At 40.9% G+C, this 22,769-nt stretch overlaps 1 protein-coding gene across 8 annotated transcripts in view; it reads left to right on the top strand.

Annotated features, from left to right (window-relative positions):
* The window catches only part of LOC124255169 (5-hydroxytryptamine receptor-like), a 206,861-nt gene that overhangs the window by 123,440 nt on the left and 60,652 nt on the right, over positions 1–22,769 (top strand). For 6 of the 8 annotated variants that reach the window (XM_046689004.1, XM_046689002.1, XM_046689007.1 and 3 more), the window contains one exon: positions 4,732–4,796. The gene's annotated coding sequence lies outside the window, so the exon portion shown is untranslated. Of the gene's footprint in view, positions 1–4,731; positions 4,797–7,788; positions 8,787–18,265; positions 18,720–22,769 lie in introns of those variants that run through there. The other 2 variants (XR_006892634.1, XM_046689008.1) reach the window with 2 other exon arrangements.

The raw sequence follows: 22,769 nt of genomic DNA, 5'->3' as shown, positions 1-22,769 counted from the left end.
ATCTAGGGAATTTCGTGAAAAACTATGTGAGGAACATGCATGGATATACGTGGTGTGCTTAGGGTCATGATGACATAATGTTTCCATAATGCATGTAGAAACACGTTTAATAATTATCATGAATGATCTATGAATTAATAGAAATATAGAAAACGGTGTATTTTGTCTCCAGTGACCTGTCCAAATTTCCATACTTTGGTGACGTGTTTTCAATTCGTGAAGCGTGGAGTCCAAGCACTGGTGCACTCTCTCACTCAACTCACTCACACTCACACGCCCACGTGCATGAACTCTCTCACACACATATACGCGCGCGCACACACACGCGCGCGCACGCACACACACAATGATAACTGTATTACTAAATGTGCGATTTTCCCCCTATCCACCTAGGGGCGTTGTGGTAGCCTAGTGATTAAAGCTTTCGCTCGTCACGCCGACGATCAGGGTTTGATTCCCCACATGGCTACAGTGTGTCAAGGCCATTTCTGGTGTTCCCCGCCGTGATATTGCTGGAATATTACTAAAAGAGGCGTAAAACACAACTCACTCACTTAAAAAGATAAGGTAAACATTTTAACGCTACAACTGTTTGTTCAGCAGGTGTCATTTGTAATGTGCTGAAAGAGATAGAGAACGAATGAGAGAGTTATTAAGGTTTAGAGACGTTTTTCGTTGAAAAGTATTTCATCACTCAAATGAGTGAGTGAGTATAATTTTACGCCGCTTTAGCAACATTCCGGCAACATCACGGCAGGGGCACCAGGAATGGGCTTCACACATTGTACCCATGTGGGGAATCGAACCCGGGTCTTCGTAGTGACGATCGAACGCTTCAACCACTGGGCTACCCCTCTGCCATCATCACCAAAGACAGACACCCGAGAATGACGTCACATCTTCATCACATGTGAACGCTTTAACCACCAGTTGTCACCCTGAAAGTTGATGTTTGTGTTTGTTATCGTTTATGCTTGACACCTTAAATACCAAGGTGGCCTTCATAGAACAAGGGGCGGCGGGGTAGCCTAGTGGTTAAAGCGTTGGCTCGTCACGCCGAAGACCCGGGTTCGATTCCCCACATGGGCACAATGTGTGAAGCCCATTTCTGGTGTCCCCGGCCGTGATATTGCTGGACTATTGCTAAAGGCGGCATAAAGCTAAACTCAGTCAGTCAGTCATAGAACACCCTTAGTATATATCAAGCTTCATGATAAGTTACATTATATACCAGTGCAATAGCATAATCTCTATCAAAATGTGTGCTGTATATATACTGCCTTACATCTTCGAACGTTCAACGTGAATCGGAACTGATCGCGCAATAATCAATACAAGCCAATCAACTTTAATGCATTCAATGAATATATTACACAACTGAATGCGAGAACCTGTAACGTGACACATGGTCTGTCAAAATGATTAATGACTATTGCTTCTCTTTGTTTCTTTCGAATGTGTATTGTTAATGATTTAAGCGTTATGTAAGAGAAGACAGCCACGTCTTGCATAAACACAATGCCAAGAGGGCGGTGGGGTAGCCTAGTGGTTAAAGCGTTGGCTCGTCACGCCGAAGACCCGGGTTCGATTCCCCACATGGGTACAATGTGTGAAGCCCATTTCTGGTGTCCCCCGCCGTGATATTGCTGGAATATTGCTAAAAGCGGCGTAAAACCAAACTCAGTCAGTCAGTCAGACAATGCCAAGATACCGTTGTCAGTTTGCTGTTACTTTCCGTCTACTTGTCAACATATCGGTGTACATTCGTAATCATCATGATCAGAGCGCCGTCAAACAAAGTGGACCTTTACCTACTGGGTGTGGCGTAGCCTAGTGGTTAAAGCGTTCGCGTGTCATGCCGAAGGCCAGGGTTCGATTCCACATTTCTGGTGTCCCCTGCCGTGATATTCTTAGAATATTGCTAAGCGCGGCGTAGAACCAGACTCACTCACTCACTAAGTGCTACCTAAAGTTTTTGTTCCCTGTAAATAATTACAACACAACACAACACAACACCTTTTCACGGGCATAAAAAGTGTCGATTGTAGGATCCCGACTACATAATCGTGTGTTTATTTACTAGAATTATTATCAAGTTGTGATTATAGGAGTCGTTCGTGAAGAACAGTTGAACATGTAAACCTACGAACTGTGTTGTCGGGCTAACAAGGGAGTTGTAAACCTACGAACTGTGATGTTGGGCTAACAAGGAAGTTGTAAACCTATAACTGTGTTGTTGGGCTAACAAGGAAGTTGTAAACCTATAACTGTGTTGTTGGGCTAACAAGGAAGTTGTAAACCTTCATGGACAAACAGGGGAGTTGTTACCCAAGGAACAGTGTATTTGGGCTAATATTCAGAACATAACAAGGGGATTCCTCATAACAAGAAAGTTGTAAATCTATAACTATGTTGTTGGGCTAACAAGGGAGTTGTAAACCCATAAACTGTGATGTTGGGCTAACAAGGAAGTTGTAAACCTACGAACTGTGTTGTTGGGCTAACAAGGAAGTTGTAAACCTACGAACTGTGTTGTTGGGCTAACAAAGGGTTGTTGTAAACCTAACTGTTGAAGGAAGTTGTAAACCTGTGTTGTTGGGCTAACAAGGAAGTTGTAAAGCTATAACTGTGTTGTTGGGGAAGTTGTAAACTGTGTTGTTGAGCCAAAAAAGTTGTAAACCTGTGTTGTTGGGCTAACAAGGAAGTTGTAAACCTATGAACTGTGTTGTTGAGCTAACAAGGAAGTTGTAAACCTACGAACTGTGTTGTTGGGCTAACAAGGAAGTTGTAAAGCTATAACTGTGTTGTTGAGCTAACAAGGAAGTTGTAAACCTATAACTGTGTTGTTGGGCTAACAAGGAAGTTGTAAACCTATAACTGTGTTGTTGGGCTAACAAGGAAATTGTAAACCTATAACTGTGTTGTTGAGCTAACAAGGAAATTGTAAACCTATAACTGTGTTGTTGAGCTAACAAGGAAGTTGTAAACCTATAACTGTGTTGTTGAGCTAACAAGGAAATTGTAAACCTATAACTGTGTTGTTGGGCTAACAAGGGGAAATTGTAAAGCCTATAACTGTGTTGTTGAGCTAACAAGGAAATTGTAAACCTATAACTGTGTTGTTGAGCTAACAAGGAAATTGTAAACCTATAACTGTGTTGTTGGGCTAACAAGGAGTTGTAAAACAAAAAACTGTGTTGTTGGACAAACAGGGGAGTTGTTACCCAAGGAACAGTGTATTTGGGCTCAGATGAGAGTTCTCAACCCTCGATCCGTGTTGGTAGGTTTACAGGGGAGTTGTAAACTCAGGACGAGAGTTGTGGGCTTACATGATAATTGTAAGCCTAGGAACAGTATTGTTAGGCTTTCAGGACATTCGTAACTTCAGGAACAGTGAGTGTTGTTGGGCTTACAGAAGAGTATAAAACCATGCAACGGTAATACCGGACCCAAAGGGGAGTTGTGTTGTTGGTATTGTATTGCTGGCATAACAGAGTTACAAACCCGACCAGAATGTTGTTGGTTTCAAAGGAAAGATGGAAACCGTCTTCTGTTGCTGTTGTACTCAAAGGAAAGTTGTAAATACTGTTGCACTGGTCACGGGCTTAAAGTAGAAAGACAAATACCGGTATAGTCATTATGCTAATGAGCTTGGGGAGATCTGTAATCACCAACACAATGGAACTGGGTTAGGAAAGGAGTTGTTTACACTGGAACAATGCTGTTGGACTAATGGGAGATAACCTATGAAGTGACTGGAGAATAAACTGTAAATATCAGTACAATTGTATTGAGGTCAGAAGAATAATGTACTCGTTGGTTCATTGCCATAGGGATTAGGGGAGAGTTAAAACCATACTTGAATGATGCTTGTGGAATTAATGAAGAGCGTGTATAAAATACGAACATTTTTTCTCGGATTTAATGAATAATGTAAATGCGAGTAAAATAATTTTGATGCAATGTTATTGTGATAGTATTGGGATAAAGGTAACGTTTATTTAATACTAGTGTAATGTGGGATGTGAAGTTCAAGTAACTGCAAATATGTCCGTACGATAAGAGGTAGGCCAAGGTAACAGTAGTGCAATATGAGTTGGGGTTTAGGGTATTACTGGTACAATAATATTAGGGTTAGGATTATGTTTCTATATTACTATTATCATATTATCGATATTATGATAACGTGTATGTATAATAGTTAAGCTGCGTTATTGGGTGAGTGAGTTTAGTTTAGCTTTTAGCATAGATCCAGAGTGAGTGAGTATGGTTTTATGCCGATGTTAGCAATATTCCAGCAATATCAGGGCGGGGGACAGCAGAAAGGCCTTCACACATTGTACGTTTGTGGGAGATCGAACCCGGGTATTCGGGGTGACGAGCGAACACTTTACCCACTAGGCTTGAAGCGATAGGATATCAGTCTGAGGTGAAATTTGAAACACTGACACACTACACTTCCATGAGTATTTGTGAAAATGATTGTGGAATGATATTACACTCTGCGGGAGGTACATGTATGTACAATGATATTTTGCTCAGGCGGAGAGTTGTCCAAGAATGCAAACTTATATTTCCTTGTTCGAAATTTTGAGGAGGATGTCGTACATATGACAAAAGACTTTCAACTATATCTGCATAATCTGATATATGGACAGATAATCTAAGTGTAGCGCTATATAAATACCCATATTATTATTATGATTATTATTAATATATCCTTTGTTGCAGACCTATGTATGGTTCAAGCGGCGACACTACAGGAATGAACAGGGCAGCTGTCAGGTAGAACAAAGGTAGGTGAGCATTTGCAAACAAACATAAAACATACAGTACTCGTCGGGACTAAAGAAATAATCCGGTTTAGACAGCGTGCCGGATTGTACAGATGACACGGTTACCTCCGACTAGAAGTGAACCAGTTTTGTCACTGTCATATACATTGTTGTATCACAATAAAACATGTCAACTCACCAGTTACATGTTCAAGTATACCCATGCTGAACTAAGATTAAATTGTCTTTGACGGCAACCATGTAGTTTCAACGCAAGATTAATTGGTGACAATACATATCAAGCCGACGCCTTGCCATGCGCCGGATAAGACAGCGCTGATTGCAGTATAAACCCATTTTCGGGCGGCTCATCTCATGCCGAGATCCGGAATTGACAGCTGCCGGATTGCAGAGCTTTTAAATGATGATAAATGCACTAGCCACGGGCGGGACTGAGATTTTATGCCGGTGTTGACAACTTGCCGGATTGTACAACTGCCGGTTTTGACAGCTTTCACTGTAACTAAATAAATATACCATTATTACTATGTATAGTGCGTCTTCTAAAGGCAACAGCACACTCAACAGACAGACCAGACTCCAGTGACAGTATTTAACCAGTTACGATTATTTCAATGTATAGTGCGTCGTATAATAATCAAACAAAATTGAACATAATCTCTTTTACATTCCAATAATTATACAATGTCAACGCGATGTTTGCACACGGTTACACTAAGTCACTACACTAAGTCAGTATCAGTGCTTGGTCTTCCCGTTGGAGGAAGGTTAACCGTCCAAAATAGGAGGTTAACTGTCCAGTTGTAGGTTAACCGTCCAAAATCTTCATATGTTGTACTATGACTGAGACAGTCTACTGTAATCTTCAAAACCATAGATCATAATTAACTATATATTTAGAATTTAACAACGCTAGGTGTTGACGACATACATGCTATGCAATGAAATGCTGATTATGTCTGAAAGACCTAACACTGAAACACAATCTATATTTTGTACATTTCACCCGCAGTAGCGCCACACACGTTTGGGAAACATGTCTGATATTGACACTTTTGAGTTAAGTTCGATTTATCTCACTGAACCATTATTTCTGGCACTTGTAGTGATCCAGCTTATCATACATGTGTGACAGTTACGTCAGCTGTGTAGGAACTAGCGTTTCGGCGTCTAGAGCACGCAAGACGTGCGCGGCTATCGACATGCTGTGGCCGTTGTTCCAATCAAGGAACTTTCACTGGACAGTACCATTGGCACAACATACCGGAAACCTGTCAAGTCCCGCTTGCAAGCCGTGTGGGTCTACAATTTGCCTTTCGACTCGTCAGTACTGACTACCACAGACTGCAATGATCGGCAACAGGCGAAGGTGTTCCCCTGATTGAACTCGCGTTTTATGTTGGGGACACGTGTAACATATCATACGGGTAACGTCATACACCGTCAACCATGTTGGCTGAACTTGACCACGGACAAACGTTGGACAGATTCCCTCACTGGCCAACGCATACACACTATGTCACAAAATCGTGACAATATTATGCACTGCTAATCCTAAAACGTCGGTTCCCACTTTACCCCAATGTTCTTCTTCTTGACGTTGACGTCAAAATATCTACTGTAATATTTCACTGCAGTAATACGTGTCCATTTCGTTCATTATTGTCAAAGGACTAATACTTGAAACTAATATCCGCTACAATGGTGGACGTTTTATGTAACCCTAGCATTTAAGGAGTGTGTAGTGGATGTGCATTTCTAATATCGTTTTACCAATTTAGATCAAGTATTCCATCATGATTAATTTCTCCTGTGTATGATAATTGTGGTGTCAAAATAGAAAAATTCTTCCCTTGTGTGCGGTGTTTTGCATTATGTCCGCAAACCGCGACAAAGGATTTTAACTTTTATGCATTTATGCCAACCATTGTACGACAACCTTTCTGGAAATAGAAGCTGTAAAGGTCACGAAGTCAGCATTCAAAAGTGGACTCGTTGTGCTGTGCGTGTTATTGGTATCAATTTCCAGATGAATGATGGTTGTACCTTTTCTTCAATATCCCATGAGCCAATAATGTTCCCATTGTATGAACGTCCATGCATAGTGCCTGTAAAATTACCGTAGATCCTTCTATTTAAGACGTAGGTTTACTTATCCCGAATTGTGTTGTTAAAATTACAAATCGTTCTTCAAAAGCGACGATGGCTCTGGGATAACCTTATGAATCATATATGTGATCATCTCGTGTTTTATTGATGCAACTCTGTTTATTCTAGACGGATATCTTTCAAGGAATATTTTTGTACTACTGAGGGTTTGAGGACGGCTGCTTGTTCAACGTCATTAGGCTGCCGTGACCTGGGCAGTATGATTTCTTATTACACTTGGTCTAGACCGTAGAAGACAGCTGTGCAAACAGCTTAGATTAAAAGAAAATAGCCCAGTTGCGCCCCGTGCTTATCAAACCAGAATCAACATGGCGGTTTTCCAGTTTTAGGTCAAAAGAGAATATTCACAGATACAAATAACGTGCACTTGTAAATGAGTCACACTACTTTCCTAACTGGTGATTATTTACAATTATCCTAAATATTAATAACGTAACATAGGGTGTTTTTGCTGATCTACAAATGGCTTTCTGTCCATTTGTGGCGATGATGACGTCCCTAAACTGCAGCGCTGAGCACGGTAATCAAAGCAGCGGTGTAATCTCAGAGGTAATTAAATCAGTCTTAATCGGAATCAATACACGCATACACAGAATTGGAGATATTTTTAATTTGAGTTTCACAATAAAGGCAAATAGTGTAGGAATTGGACAGCACTGGCTCACAATATAATGCGGTCCGCCATCGGTGAACACGCTCGTCCATTACGTTATACAATGATACTATTGTGTTCGTTTGAATGCCTCCATCACGTCAGAGATCATATGAAGCAGAAAGCGAGGCCTTCTTATCTGCTTACAATATTCTATTTAGTTTTTTTCAGTATGGAACATAATTAACGTGCACGCAATAGAAGAAATGCAGAAAACTGATGGAGGCTTTACACAATGTCGTATAAAACTACAGGGAATCTTTCAACGCGGAAAATGAAATTTAAATGAGCAAACATGACGGGCATGCTCTCTGTAGGAATTCCGATTAAACGGAATACGAAACATGTCGGTGTCGGGTGTTACCGTGGTTCCATCGCAATAACATTGTAGCATGGTAAATTCATAGAAACAGCTCGGCCAAAGTCAATATTGGTTCTAAAGGCATCAGCACACACAACAGAAAGACCTGACTTCAGTGAAAGCATTTAAACAGATTGAGACCAGAGAAACGGGACCTGACTTTGAAATACAGTTGACCAAAATGCCAGAATCGAAAGCATATTTTGGCTTCATAAACGGGTATGGATGTTAATCGACAAATGATGAATAACAGCTGTCAAGAAGATTAAAATTCGATCTCGAAGTTTCATTGGCTACGAAGTGGTCTTGCGTTGATGTTTGAAAACACAACATAATGCATTATTGACTCTGTCGTCCAGGAAGCTTCAGATTGAGACGAGCAGTCTCCGTGTTTCCAAGAATAGGCTTCAAATGAAGACAGAGGAGAGGGAGAAATATAGATTTAGTCACGGACATGGTATATTCTCCACAATAAAGTGCTTGCGTGATAAATTTCTGTTATTTGGATATTAAAGCTTGGACAATTACAAGCTAAGCTCTTATACTATTGCCACAATTGGAATTGGAAATACGTTTCATGTTCCAAATCTGGCATAATGGAATCGGTCATGACGTCTGCGACGAACGTTTGTGTATTCTGATTGAACATCTTTCGACACAATAAACGTGTTTGATCAAGGAGTCTGGCGAACGGCTCGTTGGTATTTTGGCAGACTCAGTATCGCTACATTACGATCTCATACTTTTGAGGCCGCGAGTCACGATGAAAAACACCCGGGTAAGTCGAAATCAGTACAAAGTCCGCTCGAGTTCGACACAACAGTATTAAATCGTATACTGAAACCATTCTAACTGAACTGTGTAACAAAATAAATATGCTGGATGAGGCTTTGTCAGTTTGATATCTTCTCATATATTATTGATTCAATAACGGAAAAAGAGCTTTGAATATTTACAATGATGCTTACTGGGACTGCAGGGAAGTTTCTCGCCACAAATGTAAGATTTGTCAATGCCATGTGCGTCACGTGATTTGGGGCGTTGGGTTAGCATTGAGGTAAAAGCATCCAATTTGGCTCTTCACATCCATTCTCTGTAGTGGTACAGTGTTTGACGTCCACATTCCAGTGTTACGGTGAGCTGTTTTGTCAAAGGACAGTGTTGAAGCTACATCCCCGTATGTGAGGTTGAGATGGGAGGTATCGTACACTTGAACCCAAGATCGTTGTTATATCCCACCAGGGACAAACCACTGCACAGCAAATTATGGCGCCTTTTGCCGAGTATCTAGCATATTTGTATTTATTCATGTTTAAACGAATTATTCAGAATAACGAATTTACAGTTAAATGCACTTGACTTTCAGATTTTGTTTCTTTGAGTATAAACGTTAGATTTATAAACACATTTTCTAGGATATCGCTAGTAGCATGTGTTTTTTTAGACTAATACTTCGTATACATGGCACGATTACTCCTACAAGCGTTGATGAAAACAGACACGCAGGCGCCAAACTGTATTTCCGGGCCTTATTTCCAGAATGTAGCTACCACTCAGTTCAAATACCGCTGTGATAAAATACCACAGGAAGCAGGAAGGTCTTTTCTCCTTGGAATACCAACGAATGTATGCGTCGTGGTAAAGGTATACTACATCTATGGACAGAAGCATGTGTAACAGATTCTGTTTGTGTTGTACTGCCGCAGCCAAGATATGTATTTTCGTGGATTTTGTCCAGAGTTGTTGGTTCGTGTGAATTATGACTATGCATGGCATAACATCTTTGAGGTTTTGATTCAGGAAGGTCCTGACGTATCCGGTAATCAGTCGCGGACAGGCGGCTAGAGGGTGGCATCATACAAAGACTTAGCTCTCAAATGAATGTGTGCAAGTAGCGAACATGACATGCCCGATTCACAAGCAGTTTGTATCACCACTGTTTTCAGTGATCCATTGCTCTGGATTCAAACCTATAATTTCTTTATGGAATCTTTATCGACGGATATCAAAGGCTGATTATTCTATGATCAAATTCTCTGATCTCAATGCCGCTCAACTTTCAACAAATAAAACGTTACAACGTCCATGGACGTACGAGGCGTGGCTGAAAAATTCTGAGCCCAAGTACCAGCACAATTCTTGTTATGATCACTGATTCATCAAACGAACAATTACTAAGAAACAAATGTCAAAACCTCCACTGACGTAGGAAGCGTGGCTGAAATGTTCTAAGGTACGATAGCGTTCATGGTTAGTAATGCCTCTGTACCAACATATGTTATATTTGGGATTACACTTTCTTATCAAAGTACAAATTCTAGTAATTTTTTTAGTTGAGTCCCACCCGGGATTCGAACCCACACCCTCAGAGTCAGGCACCTAATCGCCAGCACACAAAGTGTCGGATAACTGGTAGTCTGGTCTGCGGACTTCGTGTACTCCTCTGATAAGTGTAAATTGGCACGGCTCCCACGGCCGAAAGATATGAATACACAATGCCATTTAGAAAGTGGTCAAATGCAACCTATGATATATTTGGAATTACACTTTCTTAGTAAAGTACAGATGTGGGACTCAATCCAACAAAAGTACTAGAATCTGAACTTTACTAAGAAAGTGTAATCCCAAATATAACATATGTTACATTTGACGACAAATTTCTAAATGGCATTGTGTAATCACGCCTCTGTACCAAATACTCAAAAGCCACAACTGTCTAATTTATCTGTCGATGAGTGAGTAAGTGAGTGAGTTTAGTTTTATAGTGGCTTCTAGCAATATTCCAGCAATATCACGGTGGAGGAACACCGGAAATGGGCTTCACACTCGCTGTCGATGAAGATGAACACAGTAGGATATTAACTGTCAACTGAAATGGCCAACTGCAATGTCCGTCTGTGAAAACATAGTGCTAACTTTATGGGACGATGCTTCATCCATGCCTCTGTTATTGGGAGTGTAAGGGAAGAGCGCCTCGAATATGCTCCAAGATCGAAAAGACTTTTAAGTGCCATACAGGAGGATACGTATGGTTACGGAGGATACATGATACATGAGGATACGTGTGGTTACGGATGATCAACGAGTCCCCACGCGTCAGGTGGACAGTACAGTGGGCAGCTCCCCTGAAAGAGTTGTTCATGTGGACATTCCAAGGAATGACCTCGGCATGATGAAGGCTTCATCACTCTGGGTTCTATGGCTCCTGACTCGATTCATCATTTTGGAGATCTCCGTCGTTTTGAAGCAGGCTTAGCTGTTTTTGGATGAATCTTGGTTTGACCACTATGAATCAAATACTAAAGAACAAAGCTGTTGAAATACCTTACGTCTCCTCCTCCATAGAACGCAAAGGCTGTTCAGTCTTGCTGTAAAAGGATGGCTTTGATTGTCCGAGATTCGAACAACATCCTGCTGCTTAAGCGCCTACGAAATATTAAAGCCGTCGTAGGCGTTAATCTGCTTATGTAACTGCGGGTAACTATGACTGTTTATCATCATGGAAAATCCAATAAAGATGTGTTGTTCCAGCAGGCCAATGCAGCTGTGCAGCGGGTTTGTATTTATGACTGAAATGTACGACAGTGAAATGTACTAGATTGTGCACAGTGAGAGTGCCATTGTTTCATCGTGCCCCAAGTAGGAACCAGACCCTCCAGAAGTGTTGGCAGAATTAAGTGGAACTCGGAAGGGTTTACATTGAAAAAACATTAGCTACCAACTTCATTATCAGTTCATTATATAGAGGTGACTCGAACATAATGCTCTTGAATTCTACATGTATGGCATATGTGTTCTTCGCTTTTTGTGCAACACTACTAACACACTATTTCAATGTAATGCAAATATTTTTTCCAGACAAATAGTTTCCATAAAAAATATATTGTAGCGTACATCTTGTCTTTTATCATTACCTTTGATCCAAAACTGAATCCACAGCTTTAACGTAACTTCTGGTGCTTAGCAACGAAGCATGTCGGCGGTATTGCCCGGATGTCAAAGTAGATCGTCTATTTTATAGCAAATCCAATGTCCGTCAATTAGCGTTAACGACCTGACGGAGCTTGTGCTCGACGTCTTAACGATACTATTCATCGTCGTTTAGCCTCAGTGGATCGAATTACATGTCACAAGGCCTATCATAAGCTAGATGGAATCTGTAACTTCATCACATCACACAGTATATAAACCATGATACGCATCCAATAGGCACGTTCTTTTCAAAGGAACGACAAAATCATTCAGGGATCGTGTCAAACTCCCATAGGTTATTTTTTAATTTATAGCAGTATGCTTCTTAATGGTCATGAACCCCAAGGGAAGGTGTCAAAAGTCGAATCAGGTTTTGTTTCAAAGGATGTATAGTGTGTGGCTCTGGTGATGAAGGTACTGCGTAGCTCTGAGGATGGAGACGGAGGCTGTTGACCGATTAGTATGGAGCTCTTGACACAGAGCGCTTGTTTATTTACAAAAACAGCAGAATCCATTACTGTTGAAATGAAATCTTGTGTTATTTACATAAAAACATGCACTGACGTTAATAGCAATCTCACAGGACAATGCAGTGACACCATACGCTCGCGGTGTTTGCTGTTGGGTACCTCAAGAAGATGTTTAATTTTTCTATCTTGTCAAAATACAATGTAGTATTTCCGCGGAGAAAGATTTGATATTGCATCTTAAAGGGTACTAGGGCAAGGCGATCTGGCTGTCGTGGGTGATTGTATTAAAGGGGCTTTGTTCGCTTGTCAAATCAACCCGTCTGATGGAGATCATAGTGTGCTATTGTCCTGATTACATGTACTAGTTTCTCACATTGTGACAACCCATGCTTGTAAGAGGCGACTAACGGGATCGGGTGGTCAGGCTCGCTGGCTTGGTTGACACATGTCATCGGTTCCCAATTGCGCAGATCGATGATCATGCTGTTGATCACTGGATTGTCTGGTCCAGACTCGATTATTTACAGACCGCCGCCATATAGCTAGAATATTGCTGAGTGCGGCGTAAAACTAAACTCACTCACTCACTCACTCACAGTGTGCCAGTGAGTCATGCACAATGCAGGGTTTCATTTTCACACAAATGATGACAAGTGCATTTATAATGCGCTAAACTCCATTCACAAGGTGAATGTTCACAGTGCTAACAACCAAAGTACAGCCCATCATTACCCCGGATAACCCAAGCTGTCTGTTAGGCACTGGAAGGTTATATTCACATGACGTCCCACCGGGTACCCATTTTGTGCTGGGTGAACAAAGGCAATTTTGAACAGCTACTCACATTACAATATTTCAGTTTCACGCAATACAATACCACTGTTTCACACAATACCATACCTCTGTTTCACACAATACAATATCACTGTCTCACACAATACAATACCTCTGTTTCACACAATACAATACCACTGTTTCACACAATACAATACCTCTGTTTCACAAAATACAATACCACTGTTTCACACAATACAATACCTCTGTTTCACCCACATACATAGGCCACATACAGTGTCTCACATTGCAATATCTCAGTTTCACACATAAAATATCTCAATTTCACACACGAACAGAGTTTCAGTGACTCACATTACAATAATTACAATATCACAGTTTCACACAATACCTCTGTTTCACACACATACATAGGATCAGTTATTCACATTACAATATCTCAGTTTCACACAAAACAGAGGTTCAGCTACTCACATTACAATATCTCAGTTTCACACAATACCTCTGTTTCACACACATACATAGGGTCAGTTACTTACATTACAATATCCCAGCTTAACACAATACAATATCTCTATTTCACACAATACCTCCGTTTCACACACATACAGAGGTTCAGTTACTCAAATTAAATTATTTTTGTTTCACACAATACCTTAATTTAACAAACATACAGAGGTTCAGTTACATACATAACAACATGCCAGTTTCACACAATACAACGCCTCGCTTCATGCATTATTGTATTCAGTGAATTCTGCACTGAAAATCGCTCACAAAGAGAACAAATCAATACATATTAAGCAAAAAACAGTACACACTGTACACGACCTGCACATTATACAGAAAAATCATGTATGTATTTTTACAAAATACAAAAATAACTTCACTGCGTTTTATGTTCCTGTGTTCTGATCAAATCGTATTGGTCAACACAAACCTAAAAACATAACATACATGTGCATCTCCATCACAGCGTCTAGACTACAGATTGGTGGAACTCTTCAAAATAACCCACGGGGTATATTACACAAATCATTAATTTGGAATAACATATATACTGATATTGTTGTTGTTTCTTGGCAAATATAAGTAGTCATGTAAATAATACAGGTATTTATACAGTATGCTGTGTTCTTCCACTATTATATATCGTTACGGGATTTAATTGTACAGATATTGTACAGGTTTGTACTATATCATCGTCCTAATATCAGTTCCTCAAAATATTGCCACAAAATGACATCAGGATTATGTTCAGGGAGACAACGATTACCTCTCATTTATTTCCTTGTCATGCTTTCCTTGGCTATTATCTGATCTCAGATCTCAGGCCTCGGACAAATATTGGCTTTGGGACAGATACCTTGCATGATTAGAAATTAGCGAGAGAAAATCTGCACACATTAATCAGTGTCTCAGTGCATTGAGGTGATCATGCAAGTTTACCAAATAAGAGTGAGTGAGTTTAGTTTTACGCTGTTCTTAGTTATATCACAACAATATCAAGGCGGGGGAAACCAGAAATTGGCTTCTCTCATTGTCCCCATATGGGGAAATGAACCCGGATCTTCGGCGTGACGAGCGAACGTTTTAACCACTAGGCTACCCCACCGCACCGTAATTTTAAGAAGGCATATTGAAGGCATAAAAATCAGATGAAGATTGATCTGTGATCTGAAAGTGTCCAGGGTTTTATTGTTCTTGATTTTGTATGAATGTGATTTCCTCAGAAAGACAGGGCTGACTTGTTCGAATTTTCTGTCGCCTTCGGGAACCCGGAACTGGAGCTGATCGGCCGACCGAACGTTCTGTGTTTCTGTTAGATGTTAATTAGACGCTCAAGATAGACTGGTGACATACAGTAGAATGACCAAAACACATCTTGTGCCCGACACAATGAGTTCATCATATTCAGCGCAACCAGATGTCTGAATTAACATACCATTGAATACCTTGTCCAAATCTGTAGACGTTCGTATAATCAACTTTCATGGGGTTTTGTGTTAACAGTTTATAATTAGTATGTCTTCATCGATTGAATTATGCTTTTAGAATAAGCTAATTTTCAGTTTTCAGTCTCTAGTGAGACTTACCGGTTCACAATTTTCCACATTTCACAGTCAAGTTGGTCTTGTTCGACAACACATTATGCGGACTATTACAATGTAGACGTGATGCCAAATTCCTAAATGGATGTTAATGTGATTTAACTACGCATTACAAAATTAGAGTTACGTATCCCATTCATTGTGTTAGGTTACCGTAACAGTGACGTTGCTAGCAACTTTGTTACACGGTACGTTACGCTTTCTTACACGTTGAACTTCTATGATTGCATTTATACCACTGACGAATATACATAACGGATCGTGCGGGTATTCTATAGTCAAAACCTCATGAATCTAAATACCCTTCATATTGGAAATACCCCCTGTTGTAAGTACTTTAGAGGTTGATGAACTGCTAAATGTGTGTTTGTTTACTCTACTTAATGTATCCTCCAGGTGTTGGAAAGAACTTTGTAGGATTTGGGCAAAGATTGTGGTGTTTGAAGATATCAGAATAATTTCCGTGTACAAGCTCTGTGCTTGTCACTGACTTTGACCATGCCACATAGTGACAGTTGATGATAAATGGCCAACAGATGACCTTAACTTTTTTAATTCTAAAATTGTTATTTTTTCGCGAAGCAAAGTCTCATCACTGATTGTTAAGTGATCACATAATTGTCACAGTTTGTGGGCCTTTGCGTCCAGTGAATTGCTTCGGTGGACACTCGAGACCAGGTCCCTATGGCTTTGAGGTTTTATAATTATTTTTCATTGAGACGAGGTCAAGTGGTCTTTTAGATACTAAATTGTCAATTGATTCACCAGCACCATGTTCTAGCTGGTACATAAGTCCTGGCCTGCGTAAAAATATCCTCCCACAATAAACCTTTAAACTAAATAATATATATATATGAACAGATACGATGTGTGTGTGATTCAGTATTAAACAGTACCAGAGAATAATCTTTTCAGATTTTGTGCCGAAACAGGTTGATGTATTTCAATGAGATTCCAAAGCGAGTCAATAGTAAAGGTGGCATGAATAATCACTGAAAGGGTGTTTACACTCGAAGGGGCAACGTTAATGTCACGTATGTTGTCATTGACTATAAATTTCTAAATACTGCTGAGTTTATGTAGTGGACTTCAGCCCGCCAGAAGAAATATCGACCCAGTGTAACTAAATATATAACGTTGATGTCAACAGATTCCAGTGAGTGTAAAAAAGTGATCACAGTTGGTGAAATTATATCATCGGGTCACTGATAATGAATAATAATATCAGGTGACCCCAAGAAGGGTAAGATACAATTCTGTTAAATAGATATTGTAAAACCAGAAACTAAAACCTCTAACAATAAAACAAAAGCGTTCGCTTAAATCAACACACTGTCATTCACACTAAATTCCTTTTGTAGGTTATGTCCAACATCCTATACAAAATCAAGAAGAGATGCAAATTTGTTTCTTGTGAAGGAATAAGGAAAGTGTCTCTAACTGCAAGTAATGATGAGGACTCTTCGACAGGTTCCAGCACTGGGTTCCTTCTGCGTAGGAAGAGATGTTTTCCACAATCTTTTTTTAAATTGAACGTATCACGCCAATTAACTTTTTCCATTTAAATTAAGAATGTAATACAGTGTTAGAATTTGCTTCCAGTAGCAGTGCCTGTAGTAAGAGACGTGGTGGCTTAGTAGACTGTGTGTTATCATACATCGATAACGCCTGGACGTTGATCCTAACATTAATCACTGGTTTCTCGGGTCCAGACTCGATATGTAAGGGCGAGCGTTAACGCTGGAATAGTAACTGTAGCGCCAGTGTTTATAATGTATCAACGAGTTTACAGTTTGTCAAGAATCTTACATGATTTTCAACATATCAACAAATTTTACAATGCATCAACACAATTTACAACATATAAATAAACTTAACGACACATGTACCTTACTACAAATAAACAAACATTGCAATGCATCAACAGAATTCACAATATATAAATAAGCTTTAATGTACTTAACTACAAATCAATGAACTTTACAATTCATCAACCAACTTCACTAAATATGAACGAACCATAAAGCACATCAACAACTTTAGTGCATATCAACAAACTTTACCATGCGTCTACAGACTTTACAATACATCAACAAACCTTTCAATGCATGAAGAAACTTCACTTCTATCAGCAAACGTTCCAATGTATCAAGGGGCGGTGGGTAGCTTAGTGGTTAAAGTGTTTGCTCGTCGCGCTGAAGGCCCGGGTTCGATTCCCCTCAAGGATACACTGTGTGGAGAACATTTCTGGTGTCACCCACCGTGATGCTGCCAGAATATTGCTAAAAGCTTAAAACTAAACTCACTCGTATATATCAATACTATTCACATATCAACAAACTTGATCCACAGAGCTTCCAGTGCAGAACAAACCTTACAATGTACCTAGTATATTTTCAAGTCTCGGCATTAGCACTCTCTGGCAGTAACTCTGTGCCGCAATCCAGCACCAAACATCGTCTTAACAGACTTATCCGACTTCGAGGTGTGCGGGAACCAAATGATTAGAATAGTATCCCATAAATCTGTTTTCTATTACGAGTCTCAAATATTGAGTTATTGAAATGCGAAAAACACAGACAACAAACTCTCCAGACGTGCATGCATCCACGCGCCTAAACGCACACAAACACGTGTTGCCCAACCTACATGGGCAATCACGCACAGCCATGTTGCACAACAGAGTCTATTCCGAGCGGATCATCTCACCGCAGACCACAAAACGACCATTGTGTCCAGCGACCCAGCTCAGAGACAACTGAAAACTTATTAGTGGGACAAGTGTATCCTGGCCTAGTATTTAGCACTCCAAAGTGTATTATTTGACTCGTGCCATGTTCTCCAGCTGATGAGAACATTTCCGACCAAGCTTTCGATCCCCTAATTTCCACGATCAATAGTGCAGCCGCCATATTGAATGCCATGCCGCGGTTGACACGCGCATTCGCCCAGCACGCGGGAAGGCATTAGGTTCATTAATGCCTTCGCTCGACACACGCGAGCTGTTGTACTCCGCCGCCATGCCAGCCATAGCATTACCCGCGCGATATCGAGCTAAGGACAGATCCGCTAGAAGACCACGATTACTGGAGCCTATACCATCAACGCCAACTGAAGTATAGAGTTGGTGGGACGCCTTTACAGTCAATGTAGAGACCGTTGGTTGATAGAACTCTGTGACCAGCTCAGAATGACGGCCCGTTGAACGGAAGTTGAACTTTATATGGAATCGTGTCTTTTCGGTTTGAAATACGGAGTTCCTTCGAACGAGAGTTAAGCATGAGCCAGTTTGGTGCCGCATATAAGACTTGTGCAAATCACATTCATCCAGGGATTATGGTCTTGGGACTTCGATTTGAGCAACCAACTAAAATTACTTAGGAATAGCGAAGGGTAAGTTGCCATGTGTTTAAAACGTCATACCCGCTTGCTCATCACCGTTAATGACTCTGAATTGAGGGGTATCAGTAACGTTTCGCAGATGCATATTGATTTTAAATCTTAATATTTTCATGGAGTAGATGTTTCAATGATGGTCTACATACTCGCCCGAACATGTAAATATACGAGTATATTTGAATCGTTAATCAACTCAATATTGCATTATTGAATGGACCTAACATTCTTTGACAACGCCTTCTAAATTACATCATAGAAACCTAAAGGGTTGTATCTGTGATAAAAACGAATTCCGTTGTATCTTTTATGTGTATTTTTGTATGGTTTTTATCGAGAAACCACTCCGTCATTTGGACACTTCATCGACTTTTGTGGATTGAAGAAACGAAGTGGTTCCAAAGTTTGTTCGAATGTTCCAAACGTGTTTGGTAGAATCAACAAACTTGAATTCTCTTGACGATATCGCGAAAGTTTACTGTCAATATACGCGTCTCATAAATCACATTACAACAGGATTGGTTCAATACGTTCCATGAATACATTGTAACGGCTTGAAAGTAAGTAGCAAATAAAGCAAAGAGTGAAAATCCGTTATTTCGGGAGATACCGCTCAAGTCGTCAGACAGTTGGACTGTGTACACCCAAAAAGTAAACGAAGATAAATTGAAGATTTCTTTTTGACTTTTTATCATTTTAGATGAAATCAGTTTATTAAATGCTTAAAACACTGACCTTACATATTCCTTAAGTTTAGATTATCATTACCTTTCGATAAAACATAAGTACCCGTGTCGCCATCTTATTTAATACATTTATGGGTTGGTCAAGAAGAAGGCTAGAAGTCAGGTAAATGATAGGTCAGATTGCTGTCGACCAGGTAGTTGTCGGCAAGAGTTACCCAATTACGGGTAGGTCTTGGTTCAGCTAAAGGAGTTTGGGAACTCGGGTAGGTACTAGATCGTCTTGAGGTAACATTTGGATTCACTGGCAGTTGTTTGGTTGTGTGCAAGTAGCATTTGGAGATACGGGTAGATACTGGATCGTGTTGGTGTAACATTTGGATAGACGGGTAGGAACTGGATTGTGTAGAGGTAGCATTGGAATACACGGGTAGTTGTTTAGTTGTGAAGAAGTAGCATTTGATACACGGGTAGATACTGTATCACCTAGAGTAGAGTGAGTTTGGTTTAACGCCGATTTTAGCAATATTCCATCACGGCAGGGGACACCAGAAATAGGCTTCACACATGGTACCCATATGGGGAATTGAACCCGGGTCTTCGGTGTGAAGGGAAGGCTTTAACCACAGGGTGGGGTGGGGTGGGGGTGGGGTGGGGGTGTAGCCTAGTGGTTAATGCGTGGCTCGACGCCGAAGACCCGGTAATCCCACATGGGGTACAATGTGTAAGCCCACTGGGCCATGTTGCTGGAATATTGCACCGCCAAACTCAGTCAGTTTAACCACTCGCCCCGGATCGTCTGGAGGTAGCATTTGGATACAGGCTATATGTAGGTAGGTGTTCGGTTGCCCTGAAGCAACTTGGGTAACACGGGTAGGTGTTGTGGCGGCTGGAGGTCATATTAGGGTGCACAAATAGTTTGGTACACGGGTAGGTTGGTTTCGGTTACCTTGAAGCAACTGTGGAGCACGGGTAGGTGTCGGGGCGGCTGGAGGTCGCATTTGGATACACAGGTACATGATGTTGGATGCACCGGTAGGTGTCTGCGGGGGCAACATTTGGATTCACAGGTACATGATGTTGGATGCACAGGCAGGTGATGTTGGATTGGATACACCGGCATGATGTTGGATGCACCGGCAGGTGTCTGCGGGGGTAACATTAGGATTCACAGTTACATGATGTTGGATGCACGGACAGGTGCCGGTACTGCGGGGGTAACATTAGGATACACAGTTACATGATGTTGGATGCACGTGCAGGTGTCGGTACGGCTAGAGGTCGCATTAGGATACACAGGTACATGATGTTGGATGCGCCGGCAGGTGTCGGTACGGCTAGAGGTCGCATTATGATACACAGGTACATGATGTTGGATGCGCCGGTAGGTGTCGGGACGGCTAGAGGTCGCATTAGGATTCACAGTTACATGATGTTGGATGCACGGGCAGGTGTCGGGACGGCTAGAGGTCGCATTAGGATACACAGTTACTTGATGTTGGATGCGCGGGCAGGTGTCGGGACGGCTAGAGGTCGCATTAGGATACACAGTTACATGATGTTGGGTGCACGGGCAGGTGTCTGCGGGGGGTAACATTAGGATACGCAGTTACATGATGTTGGATGCGCCGGTAGGTGTCGGGACGGCTAGAGGTCGCATTAGGATACACAGGTACATGATGTTGGATGCACGGGCAGGTGTCGGTACGGCTAGAGGTCGCATTAGGATACACAGGTACATGATGTTGGATGCACGGGCAGGTGTCGGGGCGGCTAGAGGTCGCATTAGGATACACAGTTACATGATGTTGGATGCACGGGCAGGTGTCGGGACGGCTAGAGGTCGCATTAGAATACACAGGTACATGATGTTGGATGCACGGGCAGGTGTCTGCGGGGGTAACATTAGGATTCACAGTTACATGATGTTGGATGCACGGGCAGGTGTCGGTACGGCTAGAGGTCGCATTAGGATACACAGGTACATGATGTTGGATGCACGGGCAGGTGTCTGCGGGGGGTAACATTAGGATACATAGGAAGGCGTCCAGTTGGAAGGTTCCTTCTTTACGTTTTTTCAGCACCAAAAATACAACAATCATACTTCGTCGGTACAGTTCGGTACACGACACAGTGTACTGTTTGAGAGCATTTTCTTACCCAAACATCATACAATATGTCATTCTGTCTGAAATACATATGAAAAATGTCAACTGTCAACAGAACACATGCATTTTGATACACGAAGAAAATGGGCTTATGAATTTGTCATTCATACGGAAAGTCTGCATATCTGCACACTTAACATGCACATGCCTTCATTTATGTACGTTATGGAAACAGTTAACATGAAAATTCGCAATGTAGCCTTTGATACACATACATTGTAGATTTATAAAATATTTTACGTGACATATGCGCAACAGCAATTCTGTGTAAATGTTTACGTAACAATATACATTTATCGCTTTAGTGTACTATTAGATATACGCGTTGATACACGGACGCACATATTTTACTCGAAATGCGTATAACGAACTACGGTTATAACGAACAAAATTTAGTGTCCATTTTCCGTTCATTTTAAGGGTAGTTGACTGTTCTGAGAGAATTAAATTAGCAAAGGAAGAGGTTGTAAATGTGTAAATCGCTCAATGCTTATCGGGCATTGCATTCCATTTAGAGATGTTCGCTTTGAAATATATCATTCTGAATGATGGAAGTTAATACAAATAAATACATCAGAGTTGTTACCGAAGATTTGTTAGTCGGCTGTCATTATTTCTATAGTAAAATACATCAATCTATAACTGTATATTGAATTATGAGTTTGCCGTAATATTCTGACCTTAATTTTCCACATCTGCAACTAGAAATGTAATTTTAAGGGTTCTGGGTATCTCATGTCATGTTCACCCTCAACACCACACTGATTTCTTTGCGATTTATTGGAAAGATGTTCCATTGCGCTACCAGACATGACAAAGAGGCAACAAATTCATCATCATCTTCATCACCATCATTTGTACCGAAACAGGTTGATCTCATGGCTTCATGAACATACATGAACACGTGTTGCCATTACATTCATGAAAGTAGACACACACACACACACACACACACACACACACACACACACCACCCTCCTTCACCCACGCCACAACAGCTGTATTTGAAGCCCCTGGTCACCTCCAAGCAGCCACTTGTACCGTATTCCATACAGCAGGAAGCGAAGAAGCGACTGCATTTGGTTCAATAAATGTCATCTAACTTATTAAATAAAACATTTCAATGACATTTCAGAAGCGTTGGTAACCAAGGGGACAGGGTAGACATGAATTTCAACTTAGGTTTTTTTTTGCAA

Source organism: Haliotis rubra, unplaced genomic scaffold (genome assembly GCF_003918875.1).
Source record: "Haliotis rubra isolate DU_JTF1 unplaced genomic scaffold, ASM391887v1 Scf596, whole genome shotgun sequence".
Taxonomy (NCBI): Eukaryota; Metazoa; Mollusca; class Gastropoda; order Lepetellida; family Haliotidae; genus Haliotis; species Haliotis rubra.
This window is presented reverse-complemented; position numbering and strand designations above follow the sequence as displayed.